The sequence below is a fragment of the Ovis aries genome, chromosome 2 (assembly GCF_016772045.2).
Source record: "Ovis aries strain OAR_USU_Benz2616 breed Rambouillet chromosome 2, ARS-UI_Ramb_v3.0, whole genome shotgun sequence".
Lineage (NCBI taxonomy): Eukaryota > Metazoa > Chordata > Mammalia > Artiodactyla > Bovidae > Ovis > Ovis aries.
In genome coordinates, this window is record NC_056055.1 from 236,666,829 (window position 1) to 236,676,259 (window position 9,431).

Consider the following 9,431-nt stretch of genomic DNA (forward strand, 5'->3'; position numbering starts at 1 on the left):
TTCCTGCACCTGGAGGGCCTTGGCCTTGCTTGGGCTTCTCATCATTGGAGCGGTGAGAAGAGACAGGCCTCAGAGCCCACAGATCTGGCTTCAGCTTCAGCCTCTGCCGCCTCTTTTGCTGCGTGACTTGGACAAGTGGCTTAACCTCCATGAGCCTCATCAGTTTCCCCCTCTGTAAAATGGGCGCAATAACACTGACCATCTAGGATTCCGTGGGGAGGGAATGTCTCTTGGAGGCAGATTCCTGGGCTCAAATCACGTGAGGGTATGACTTTGGGCAAATTCCTCCACCTCCCTGTGCTTCATATCCTCAGCAGCAAAACAGTATCTGCTTTGTAGGAAGCTTTTATTATTTCAGGCTTGAGAGAGGGCTGGTGCCTCTAAAGATTTCTCTGCCACCACTGCACTTGGCGATGAGAAACTGAGGCCAAGAAACACTAAATTAAACATTTGAGAAAAGACAGTATATGGCCGTGCTAAATTATGCAGGACGGACAATTAGAGAACAAAACAATCAGTAATAAAGGGCTAATTGAGTGGGACAGACGCTCAGTGTGCCTGAAGCTGGAGATACAGCCTGGGACAGGACGGCCTCTCCAGGGCCCGGCACTCTCGTTAATAACACTGACCTTTCTCCTTAATGTGAGCATGCCTACTTAACACTGATGTGTCTGGAAAGTGCAAACATTAATATAAAAGAGGTTATCAATCACTAATTGCTCCTCTCCCAAGACAGTAGTTTCTACTACTAATAACCTTTCTTCTTTCCTTTTTCTATCCCTATACAAGCATATATTTTCATAGTTGGTTTCACAATGGTGTGACAGTCAGGGTGAGCTAGGATATGATGCAATAGCAAGAAACTTTCCAAAACAGTTGAGGCTATTCTCACACACATCACCTGCTCCCTGTGATCAGTGGGGAGGGCTTTGCTTGCCGCTGGCCCCAGGGACTCAGACTGATGGTGGGGACATGGTCTCAGGCCCCTTAGGAGGTCAGCAGCCCCAAGTGTCACTGTGATAGGGAAGATTGGACCAGAGAATTGAGCCCAGAGCCTTATTTGTCCCTCCTGGAAGGGTCCGTCCTCACCTCCATTCATGTTTCTTTGGTCAAAGCAAGTCTCGCTAGTGCCCCTGTCGTGAAAAGTGATGGGGCTGTGCTGGCCCCCTGTTTCAGCGGGAGTAGACTTTGTCAAGCCCCAGCTGTGCCGTCCATGTGCGGCACACACAGACTTGGGTCTTTCTTACCGGACCCTCCAATCTGACCAGTTTTCTGTCTATATATCCTTAGAAAAAGTCCATTTGATTAATATTCCTACTAAACCCTCACTTTTGAAATGTGAATGGCTTCAATTTTTGACTATTCTAAACAGTGAAAGTGAAAGTGTTATTTGCTCAGTCGTGTCCGACTCTTTGCGGCCCTGTGGATGGAAGCCCACCAGGCTCCTCTGTCCGTGGCATTTCCCAGGCAAGAATACTGGAGTGGGTTGCCATTTCCTTCTCCAGGGGGTCTTCCCGACCCAGGGATCGAACCTGCATCTCTTCTGTCTCCTGAATTGGCAGGTGGGTTCTTTACCGTCTGAGCCACCAGGGAAGCCTTCAACTGATATCTTTATTCTTTCTCCAAATTTCTGTTTTGCTAGAAGAGATTCCTAGAAGATGTTGTGTGAAATAGAATGGATTTTTAAAAATGAATAGTGCTGGATTTTAATGGAATGCATAGTCCGTAAGTCCTGCTATCTCGACCTCCACTTAACCCCAGGTCTAGTATTTCTCTCATTCTCTAGGCTCCCACCTAGTTCCTCTCCACTATCATGCCTGGGCCAGTGCCGTGGGCTGCTGCCTGGTCCCTTTGCCTCAGGCCTGGCCCTGCCCCATCTCTCTCCCTGCAGAGCCAGGTGACCCTGTAAGATTCAGAGTGGGGCTGCCCTTGCTGTACTCCACGCCCCAGAGCTCCTGCCTCACTTGGGCACAGCCCACACTGACAGTGGTCCTGGGCCCTGCATGTCCCCCCATCCCTCCAGACTATCCCCACTAGTAACTCCCTTCCAGCCCTCCATCCCTCCTGGATGGCGAGCCCTCATCCTATTCCCGCCTCAAGGCCTGGCCCTTACCCTTGCCTCCAGTTAGACCCTCTTCCCTTGTCTGCCTGGCTCCCTCCCTCTCTCCTTTCCTTTAGGTTTTTCCCCAGTGTCACCTGCTCTGTCCTGGCAGCCCAGGGCAGTTGGACTTCACCTACCTCCGCAGCCTCAGCACCTGCCATACAGAAAGGCCTGTATGATGGTCCAGCCACACAGGCCTTTCTTCTGACACTCAAACCTCTGAGCCTTTGCAGGTGTTGTTCTCTCTGCCTGGAGCATCCTCCAGGGCATCTCACCTGGCTGACTCTTATGCATCCATCAGGTCTCAGCATAGGACTACTGCTTCCTCCAGGAAGCCCACCTGACCTCCCTGGACAAGATAGACCCCCTGTGGCCATGATCATGTTATAGCTGTTTCTCTGTGTAGTTAATGCTTTAATTTCAACTAGAAACTCTAGAAGGCACAGACTGTGTCTACTCTAGTCACCTCAACCCCAGCACCTGGCTGTGTACTTGGTACAGAGCAGATGTTCACACACATAGGGGACCCAGCCTGTCCGGGGTCCTGTCCAGGGCGCAGAGAGGCAGTAGACCCCTGTGAGGAGAGGGAGAGAAGGATGGTTCAGTGGGCAACAAACCCCGTGGGTGCCAGTAGGTGGACAGTCATGAGTCATCGGGTCGCATCCCCTCCTCCTGGGGCCCCTATCACAGGCAACCACGAGGCTGATGTATTAGGAAGTGAACAGAACTCATCCTTATTTAAAAGAAAATAAATGACTCGCTCCCATCATTTTCCTGTGATCACCTTCTGGCCCCACAGCTACTTTTCTTTTCCCCATCATTCCTCCCCCTCCTGATACTTTATCACTTTTCTTATTCTTCTCTTTGCTTGGTCACAACACAGCAGAACAAGGAGGGAAGGAGCAGAGCTGAACGTGTAGCTCCCGTCACAGGAGCCGAATAAACCATTTTGTAAATTTCAGGGAATGATGAGAAATTAGAGCAGCATTTATATCAATCACAGTAGGAGATGGAGAGAAAGATGGCCTGGGGGTGGTCAGGGCTGGACAAACACCCCTCTTTGGTAATGAGGGCAGTGTGGGCAGAGGAAGCGGCAGTGGATGGGGGTCCCAGCTGGCCTCTGGCCTTAGTGAGTCCTGTGGGCTCCACTCGGAACCTCTGTATGTGCAGATACGCACAGCACACACCCAGACACACATAGAGACATGCATGGACACAGACGCACAAACAGCCCCCTTGCATACATATCCATAGGTGTGAAAGCGTTAGTCACTCAGTTGCGTCTGACTCTTTGTGACCCCATGGACTGTAGCCCGTCAGGCTTCTCTGTCCATGGAATTCTCCAGGCAAAAATACTGGAGTGGGTTGCCACTCTCTTCTCCAGGGGATCTTCCTGACCTAGGGATTGAACCTGAGTCTCTTGCGTTGCAGGCAGATTCTTCATCGTCTGAGCCACCACGGGTACACACCCCACCCAATCCAGTGCATTCCTCTTAGACTGCTCTCAAGTCACCTGTTTGGTTTGTGCCCACCACTATGACCTGTGAGACCTCCACTAGCTGTCGCCTGGACCGCTGCAGTATCCTCCTTGTCTTCCTACTACCCGGTCACAGTCATTCATTCATTCCTTCATTTCATGTTTGTGGAGCCCCTCCTCTGTACTAGGAGCTGTCAGGACCCTTGGGAGATGGCAGTGTTTCCTGGAGGTCACATTCCACTCCTGCTTGCTGCCCTCAAGCCCCTGGTCCTCCCACAGCCCGCAGCCGGCACTCAGGACCATCTCCGACCACTTCCCTCCCCACCATCTGGGCTCTGGTCACCGTGCACTCTCATTCCTCTGGGTCTTGGCACATGCTGTTCCTGCTGCTTGGAACACTGTTCCAGTTCCATATCAACTTGCCTAGGCTGCTCCAGTGTCCCCACCTCAGGAGAGCATCTCTGACTACCCTTGTCCCAAGCTGGTGGCTTCCTCTTCTCTGTGCTCTTCCATTGCCCAGCTCTTACCGCATGCGGGCCTCTGTTCTCAGTGTTGCCTCCTCCCTCAGACTGTACGCTCCTGGAGGGCAGGGCTGGATCCTGTTTGTCTTTAGGGCATAAATCAGAAAGAAGGTGGTTGCCAAGTGTGTGCCTTCCCTTTTCCTTGGCTCCTGCTCTCCTACTTCCTGTCCCCCAATCTTTCACCCTGGAAATCCTCCCCAGACCCCTGTGCTCAGCTCCCTCTGACATCCCCACCCCAATCTGTAAGCTCAGCAGTCAAGGCGTTGCTCATTGGCAGTCCTTGCTTTTGGCGATGGGTCTCAGATAAATCTTTTGGACCCAGAGAGGAAATTAATGGCAGAATTTCAGGCAAGATAGGAAGTCAGACATTTGTCAGTATTGGTGAGGAAGTTCTTTCCAGTTCTCTTGGATCACCAGGTGGAGAAGGAAATGGCAACCCATTCCAGTATTCTTGCCTGGAAAATCTCATGTATGGAGGAGCCTGGTAGGCTACAGTTCATGGGGTTGCAAAGAGTCGGACATTACTGAGCTACTTCACTTTAGATCACCAGGGGTCTGCTTTTCCTTCTTTGGAGCCTGCTGGTTGCAGAGATAATACCTGTGCCTTCCAGGTCTGTTTGCTGGGGTTCGAGGAGTAAGGCCCATGAAAGTTTGGGGCTTTCCTGAGACTGAAGGGGCCCCAGGAGTTTCTACCCCTACATTAGTCCACACTCAGCCTCTAGCAAGTTAAGCGGCATGGAAGTGTTCCTGCCAGATTTATGACGGCAAAGATTCCCTCCTTGACCAAACAGGCTCCTCTGAACTCTCTTCTCAACTGGGCCCTGGATGGAGGATTCCATTTTTACCCGTGCATCGTCCAATTGCAGTGAGGGTCCTGCCAAGTCAGGTTAATCAGAATCCCCCACCCTCACCCTCTGATTACCCTCCTTATCTGATTGGGTTCTGCATCTTCACTATGCTCCATGTGATGCCTGATCACCCAGGCTGCCTTCAGCAAGAATCTTGTTAGATTACTTTAGCCAGAATGCCCTCTAACCCCTGAGGTTTCTTCTTAGAAAATTTCCATCCAATGACCCCCTACCTTGCTCCTTGGCTATAAATTCCCTCTTTTTCTTGTTGGATTTGGGGGTGAGCCCAATCTCTCCCTCCCCTACTACAGAATCCCATTCTTGCAGCACCCCCACCTCCTGAATAAAACCTGTTTTACTATTTTTTACCACATGTCATAAGCCTTTTTTTTTTTTCCCTTTAACAGTGGGTCCAGTGGGTCTTGCTGTGACCGTCTGTATACCCCACCTCTCCTGATTTTGGAGGGGCAGTTTGCCTTGTAATCTCAGTTCTCTGATGAGTCCCAGAACCGTCATTGGTTTTCAGTTTTCCAGGCTTTTCTTGTTATAAGGACAGGAGAAGCAACTGGCAGGCTAAAACTGGAAGTCTATCCAGTTGTATTCAGAATAAAATTCAACCTCTGCGCCTCTACCTGCTCCAACCCCTGCCAACTTGGATGATCACTCTCGGGGTTTGCAGGGCCAATAAATGGCATTTCTGTTCCCCACTCAAGTCTGGGAGAAATTAAGATCAAGGCGCAGTGGTCAGGCTGATCAAATGGAAGAAAAACAAATCCTTAAAATACCGGTAAAGTTGATTGAAGAACATAGCGCAGGTGAGCAGTAACAATGACACTAACATTCCACTGACTTGAATATATTCCCCCAAACGGCAGGCTTCTCCACCAGGGGCTGTACACGAGGCCGACCATGAGGCTGAAGGTGGGCAAGGAGGCCCTGCGTGATTGAGAAGTGAGGGAAGGCCACAGCGAGCTCACAGGAAACCACGGGAAAGACTGTTACCATCGTTCCCCAAATGAGGCACAGGAAGGCAGAGAGGATGCGGGCTCCAGCGTCTGAAAACCCGAGTTCAAATCCAGCCTCTGACATTCACTAGCTATCAGATCTTAAATTCATTAATAAGCTTCTCTAGGACTCATGAATCTACGTCCGTATATCCTGTGGGCTTGTTCAGAAGATTGTTAGTTAACACAAATGGAATGCTTAGAATAGTAAGTGGCCCATAACAAACCGTATTCAAATTTTACGGAGTCTAACTTGAGCCGATGTCACTGTCTTTTTTTATCTTTTTTCCTGACATATAGGAAGACTGTTTTGCCTCAGGGCCTTTGCACTTGCCGTTCTTTCTTTCAGGAATGTTCTGTCCTACATCTTAGCATCGCTGCTCCTTCTCATCATTAAGGTCTTGGCCCACATGCCACCTGTCCCGAGAAACCCTTCCTGGCCACCTGAGACAAGGCAGTGTCTGTCCCCCGATACCTGAGTCAGTGTCCTATCACGTTGCCTTGTTTTATTTTCTTCAAGCAGTTAACCCCCTCTGAAATTGTCCTATTTACTGATTTTCTTCTTCGTTGTTTGCTTTCCTTTTCTTCACCTTATTTCCTTTGGAGGCTAACCACACACTTTGCACAGGGCTGGGAACAGAGTAGGTGCTTAATCTATTCTGGTTGAATGAATGGATGAATAGATTTAGCACTGAAATAGGAGCTGCTCACTGAGATTCATTTTTGAAGGTTTCCTGTCAGGGACTGGGAGCCCTTGCTAATTCCTGGGATTCCGATGGGACCAGTGAACATTTGAGCCTTCAGGGAATAACTGCTTCCTGTTACAGAAGGATGAGCTGAGATCCAGTGCAGGTGGCAAGAAAACCCAGCACACACTTGCTTAAACTATCAAACTAGTGGCGGGTTAGGTATCAGGTAAGGACTGATCCAGCGTCTCAGCTGTGTGACCAAGGACCCAGTGTTTTCCAAGCCTCTTCTCTGCCTCCAAGGCATTGTCTTCATCTTTGGTCTAGGTTCTTGGGTGGCTGCAGCTTTAATATGGGCCACGTAGTTTCACGTTGCCATTTACTGGAAGACATACCTCTTCCAGCCAGAGTGCAAAAGTCCTGGACTTCTCTGACTGGCTCATGGTAAGTGATATGTTTACCTTTGAGGTAAACACAGGACTGAACTAGTGTTGTGTTGATTGCCCCTGGTCTGGGCTATGGCTTAGGGAATCAGGGACCAGCTCTGGAGGTGGAGGTAAAGTCAAGGCTGTTACCCAAATGAAGAGGCCTGGAGGGGATGCCAGAGGGACAATCTTGATGTCCCTTCTTCCCAGGGAACAGAAGCCACCTGGCCAGAGTAAGAGGAAGAGGCAACTCTAGAACCCAGGTCTGAGGGGACGGTGAGCTTGCGAGACTGTGTGAGGCAGAAGGGAGAGGGGCATCGTGTGGATCAGCCCCCCTTGAATGCCCCTGCCTCAACCCTCAACCATTGTTCCTTCTTTGGAGGGAGATGGCAACCGGGGAGTTGTCTGGACAGGAGCCTGTGAGACATGAAAATCCACTTCATCTTCTCAGGAGCCGAGAATGAATTCTGCTCTCAGGCGGGAGGGGCCCCTACGCTGAGCCCCTGCTTTCCCATTGATGGCCTCTGTGATGAGGATACTTGCCTCTCTGGCTCCTCATTGGACGAGAACTGCCACTCCAGGTCCCCGCAGCTATGGGCTCTGGCCTGAGATGCACATGGGCTGCTGGGCTGAATGGGGACTCGGGGGTGTCAGGGCTGGGGCTGGGGGTGCTGCTGAGGCCATTCACAGAGAAAACCTGCCCCTGAGCAGCTCTGCTCTCTCTTTATGGAGCAAGGCTCTGCATCCTTGTTCTCAGGCCTGGTTTTCTTCTTCACAGAGTGGCTCCCTCCCGTTCACTCCATGAGTTAAACCTGGAGGCTCACCCCCGCATCTCGCCAGCCCTCCTGGTTTTCCTCACCCTCAGGCACGGTAGTGTCTTCACCCCCTTCTCCTTCTCTCCACCTCAGGCTCTTCTGTCCATGGAATCCTCCAGGCCAGAATACTGGAGAGGGTAGCCTTTCCCTTCTCCAGGGGATCTTCCCAACCCAGGGACTGAACCCAGGTCTCCTGCACTGCAGGTGGATTCTTTACCATCTGAGCCACCAGGGAAGTGCACCTCAGGCTTCCATCACCCCGAATTCTAGAAAAATCAGCGATTATAATGCACGGACATCACACAGAACATTCCAGGTGCTGAGCTGAGTGCTTCACGAGCATCACCACACTCATCCGCGTGACGTATCTGTGATCTGTGTGCAGTGTGCTCCGCCGCAGGCTTTGGAGAGAATTGCCAACACAGACGCATTCTCGCCCCCCTGGAGCTTCCGTTTTCCCTGGGGAAAACAGGCGTCAGCCGAAGAACAAAGGAAAAAAATTACAAAAGATTCCAGCTTCTGGTCCAGGCCTTCAGAGAAGATTCTAAATTGAGCTGTCATGTGGTCCATAATCCCATTAAAAATATCATTCATCTAGTCTCCCTCCTTTCCTCATCGGTTAGGCACTCGCTGTTCCTTCCCAGGTCAAGGGCACATGCCAGAGAGCAAAGGGGGATTAATTGAGCATCTTTTGCCTGCCAAGATGGTCTCATCTCGTTCTGTCCCCATAACTGTGCACACGAGGTGATCATTACTTTTTCCACTTTTTGAGCAAGGAGGTCAGGGCTCGTAGCTTAGGGCGGAGGTCACAAGGCACCTGCTCTGGGTCTCTTGGCTACCCAGTGAAGGCCTTGCAGACAGTGGCATCTTTTCTCCACCTCCATCAGAAGAGGCTCTCGCTCTGCTCAGGACACTGTCCTGTTGTCATGATAACAGCAATAACCACGGCAGCAGCAGAAACGGCACAGTTTCATTCCCTTGCAGAGTCACCACTTGAGTGTCCATGTGCAAAGTAGTGTGCTTGTATGATGTCATTTCATTTGTACAAGAAATTGGCAAGGCAGGTCGTGACCCCAGTTCACACACAAAGGGATAGGTTCATGGGAATGAGCAAGAAGCCCAAGTGTACCCCATGAGTCAGGACTTGAATCCATATTTGTCTGGTCCTTCACCTAATGAGTGTGCCATTGATTCAAACAGTGGAGGCACAGCCATTCCTACATGGTGAGAACAGAAGCCAGGAGGCAGGGGAATAAGGGAGCTGACTGAGATGGGAGATTGTGAGCCCCTGAGAGCAGATGGGTAGGGCAACTCCCTGGGATCGGACTGGGGGCTTTAGGTCCAGGTGCCCCTAAGTTTCCAGGGGCATCCCCAGAGCCTAAAACACTCCTCTGCCTGACATTTTTCTTTGCTTAAATTGCGCTGAGTGCTTTTCTGTTATTTGCCAAAAGCCCGGACCCAGACAGCAAAAAAACCTGCTTATTAAAACACACACACACACACACACACACACACACAAAACTGCTACTGCTTAAAATAAGCAACAATTCCAAC

The 9,431-nt window shown here is 50.6% G+C and overlaps 1 long non-coding RNA gene across 1 annotated transcript; it reads left to right on the top strand.

Annotated features, from left to right (window-relative positions):
• Nucleotides 1–5,360: 5,360 nt before the first annotated feature.
• On the top strand, nt 5,361–8,474 carry LOC132659351 (uncharacterized). Its single transcript, XR_009599671.1, has 2 exons — nt 5,361–7,081; nt 7,971–8,474. It is a non-coding gene; the product is annotated as an uncharacterized LOC132659351 (long non-coding RNA).
• Nucleotides 8,475–9,431: the final 957 nt, after the last annotated feature.